This window comes from Triticum dicoccoides, chromosome 2B, assembly GCF_002162155.2.
Source record: "Triticum dicoccoides isolate Atlit2015 ecotype Zavitan chromosome 2B, WEW_v2.0, whole genome shotgun sequence".
Taxonomy (NCBI): domain Eukaryota; kingdom Viridiplantae; phylum Streptophyta; class Magnoliopsida; order Poales; family Poaceae; genus Triticum; species Triticum dicoccoides.
Genome location: NC_041383.1, coordinates 257,082,147 through 257,086,824, shown reverse-complemented (window position 1 = coordinate 257,086,824; position 4,678 = coordinate 257,082,147).

Here is a 4,678-nt window from a genome sequence, read left to right as displayed (position 1 = left end):
CCAATAGATCGGGTTTATATTGAGTTTGTATTGTGTTTCCCTTTATTTCCCTATTAGACCTAGAGACCAGTTGGATAGCCATTCTCTTCTACTTTTCACCCCCATTATTTCCTTTTTCGACCAAGTCCTAGATTCAGGTAACAAATCATCCCCCACCCCCACCCCCTTTATTTCTTCCTTGTTTGAACCAAGTAGTACTAGATTCGAGTGCATGAACTAGTGTTACCTCTTAAACGTAAAAAAATTAGGTGGTTTTTGAACAGCCGATCAATCCTATATACGAGGGGGCCTGAGAAATAGTAAAAGATACAAATGTAGCGATGTCAGGAGCTCGGGAAGTATAGAAAGGCTAGTTTCGAAGGAAGTTATACCTGATGGTCGCCGGGATGTCACTAGGTGGGCGGCAGGAGGTCGGATCTGCCCACACTACGGCAGCGAGGAAGAAGGGGTCGGAAGCCCTCCCTCGCCAGCGGTGCTTGGGAGAGAACGGCAAGGCAGGCTGATCAGGACGCGCCCAGCAGTGGGTAAGAGCCGTCGCCAAGGACGACCGCGTGAATGTTGCACCTTCTCACCTTCCCCGGCTGAGAGGATCCGGCTGGATCTGTGACCAGCAGTGGGCAGAGAGAGAGAGAGAGAGTGGCCACCGCTGTCGTGTTTAGATCTGGAGAGTCCGAGACAGTGTGAAGAGAGCAACACTAGCAAGTAAGCGCGGAGGCTCCTGCCTATATAGTGGAGTAGTACTAGTTTTCTTTTGTCTACCGGAGACAGCTTGACGTCGTCAATGACTGTCGAGAAGTCTTCATGCACGTGGCCCGGAGGCGCAGTTGTCGTCATTTTGATCTGAAGCGCCGGATTATAACATATAACACGAAAAAATGCCACATGACAAGAAATCATAACCTCACTGCCCAAAGGAGACAGCATGAATCCCGACGAACAAACTAGACGAGGAACAAAGCTCAAATTAAAGATAAACTCGTAGAAAAGGGGTCCGTCAATAGATGTCCTAATTAACATAGCCGGCTTGACCTAAATGGCAGCCGAGTAGTCTTCGTGCATGTGCCCCCAATGACTAGCCCAACTCAGTTGTCGCTGTTTAACCCTCGTAGTGATCCGAAGCACATGACACCTAATTTTGCGAGATGACAAGAAACCTTTTTTTAGATTTCTCACCACAACTACAGCCATTTACAACACAGCCTGCACGATATGTAGACGATAGCCAATCCAGACGTGTCTGCTGGAGTCTGATCACATGCATGGGTGAACTGATCTTTCGTGTCTTGCACGGATCGTCCAGGCACCAACGTAGTACAACACTTCTCTAGTACTATCGCTCGTCTCCGTCTTCTATTAAGTCACCCGACTTGCGGGGCTAGGGAGTGTGCCTATGGTCGGTTCTCAATTGTCGTCCCACATGTGTGTGCAAACACAATATGACGCGCGTTCCATTCGGAGAGCAGCGTGCCAGACCGACCGACCGTCTGGGGTGCGACACGAACACGACGGGCGTGTTGTATACTCCGTACATGTGTACCGCCGTTTCCTAGACGCTTTGCTCCATGGCGACGCGTGATCCATGGATACAAAATTAGTATACTGTATACTATTTAAAAGTCGAGGGCGGGGCTTTTCCTGCGCGGTACGTGGCGGGGCAGTTCCGCCTAGTCGGTTCGACAGAGACGCGAGAAGACGAGGGAGTAGGCTGCTGCAAATGTAGGGCTGTGTGATTTGACAGCGAGTTACTGCTGGACAGGTGGGGCCCCGTGATTTAACTGACAGGCGTGAGTCTCCCGATTCCTGACCACCTCCATACATGTGCCTCTCCCAATGCTCCACCATGTAGTAGAGGTTGGCTCTTGCATGAGAGCCCACTTCTCCACTTTTTCCTTGCCTCTCTTTCCTCCACATATGCAAAAATGCCATGTAAAGTGCATTATTGTACTTACTTGCTCCTATAGGTGCTTAAGCTTGCCACATAGTCATAAAGTCTGAAGTGGCAAGTTAATCAAGAAGAGAGAGACTAGTTTGGTGACCCAAGGAAGAAACGGTGCTAAGCGTGTGTACCTAGGTGAAAAGACAATTTTGAGTCTATAGCTAATTAAATGAAGCAAACTTAGCAACACCATTTCATTGGAAGAGGTCACTCCTTGGCAAATGCAATAAATACTAGTACTCCATGTGTCCCATAATATAAGAACGTTTTTGGCACTACACTAGTGTCAAAAACGTTCTTATATTATGGGACGGAGGGAGTACGAAGAAAGAGATAGAGAGAAGTAAAAAATACACTTATAGCCAACCTTATAGCCAACCTTGTTGTAGTATGAGTGACTAAATGATGACTATGTATGACATGCCAACATCAGATAGCCTAACGCACCGCGTTAAATCTCCAAGGGCGCGACCGCGCGAGCGACGCGACGGTCGTGGTAGGGGCGACCATGATACGGGCTGCTGGCAGCCCTTGGATCTTAGATCAAACGATCACATGCTAAGTTGCTGAAAATTTGCAAAATAACCCTCCAGGATAAGATATTCACCCATAGGTCTAGAATCACGCCATGCAACCGTTCGATCTCAGATCCAAGGGCTCTCGGAAGACCGTATCATGGGAGAAAGGAAAGCCACTACCCTGCCGTTCGCACGCTGGCAGTTCGCTCCTACTCGTCCCCAAACGTCCTTTAATACTACGGCGGTTCGCTCCTAGTCGTCCCGTCCTTTCACATTATGGTAGTTCCACTAATCCTAACTCTCCGCCCAAATCCATGGCGTCCCAAATCTCCACGATCGGCGGTGAGTACAAGGTTAGAACCATCACCGACGATGAGTTCGACGTCATCTACACCCGTTCTTCCGCGACGGTGAAAGGATGCCTTTCTCGCTTCAGATGCATGTTCGAAGACTCATATGATGACTGGGTCACTCGGCTAGATGTTGAGTACACCACAGTCCTGGGACGAGAGAAGGATCTAAAGGACGAAGAGAGGAAGAAGCCCACCGTGATCCAGGTTTGCATGCATGACTTATGCTTGGTCTACCACATATGCCATGCCAACGTTGAGTGCCTAGATTTTAAGGACTTCCTCGAGAGCAACCTAGTCAAATTCGTTACTGTATACTTTGGTAACGACAAAGAAGTCCTGGGTCGGATAGGCCTCGTTGTAGGCAACACCTTTGACCTCCAGAAGAATCGGTTGGTGTCCTCTCGTCAGCCTTCAATGCTGACCCTGGCAGGAGCCATGGTTCATCCTTCGTACGGTAAACTGGAGAAACCTCCATACACGTTTCATTGTTATGCATGGCAGCGGAGTGTACAAGATATAGACCACATCCACTACGCTGCAACGGATGGCTACCTTTGCTTCAATATCTACAAGGGTTGGATGAAGAGCAACAGCCAAGTGTGCGGTTCAAGCAAAGAAGTATCGGCCAAGAGGAAGAGGGACAAGATCGAAGTCGAGGACGTGGACGAGGACTCCGAGGAAGGTGGCAGTGTCGTTGCTCATGGTGGTTCTAAACTTCTAATGCAGTGTCTACTAGAATATTTGCAAAGTTTAATTTCAGATGTGCTTAATTTAATTTGAGGGGTGTGTTGTGCTGAGCCCCCAGTAGAACTATGTTATGTTTCTCCTCGTTACATTAACTCTTCAGTACGTACATACTAGTATTTCTTACATTTGATCTTTTTGTTGGTATAGTACTACCACTCGTTTCTTCACATTATATACGTACAATATATATGGCCAACATCATATAGCCAACAGTTTAGTTGTCAAAGAATTTCAGGGTGCTTAGTTTTGTCAAAGAATTCCAGGATGCTTAGTTTTATTTGAGGGGTGGGTTGTGCTAGACACCATTATTGTGACTAGCCTTTTTAATAGTACTATATGCATAATTTGGCGACGAGCGCTCTCTATATGTACCACCTTTTTTACAATTTCAAGTTTTGCTCCATGGCGCAATCCATCGATACTACTGATGTACAAAAGTATACTTTTTTTAAAAGGCTAGAGGGCGGGGCAGTCTAGCTTGGTCGGGTTCACGAGAGGCGAGGGCCTTTGTGATTTGACGGCTCATTACTGCTGGAAGGCGGGGCCTTGTAATTTGACTGCTCGTATAAATGCGCCGATGACCTGAGGAGGAGCATACTCAAGTTTTCCACTAGAGTAGTACTGCGACGGAGGAGCACGAAACACTGCAGCCCAGTGCCATATGGCGATAAAAAATGATCTAATTTGCAAGTCATCTCATTGTTAGCATTGTTCTATTCATTCTCAAAGAAAGCATTGTTCTATTCATGCCTCGCAGAGAACGTGACAAGTGCGGCGAACACCCGAAGCAAAAGATGAAACACAGGAGCAAAAGAAGAAGGAAGATTATCACCCCAAATGATCTAATTCACCGTGGAGTCATAAATGCTTCTTCATCGCCTCCACGACCTCCATCTCCTTGCGCGTCTCCTCCGCCATCTTCTTCATTCTTTTCATGATGCGGGATTTCTCGATGCGAGCCTTCATCATCTGTTCCACGGCCGCATTACGTACCTTGACAGCAGCCGGGTGCTCGATGCGGAGCTTCGCTAACTCCTCCTTCTGTTCCATGACGAGGGCCTGCAGCATCTTCATCGAGGAACTACTATTCTCGTGAAGCTTCTTCAAGCCGGCGTTCTTCTCCT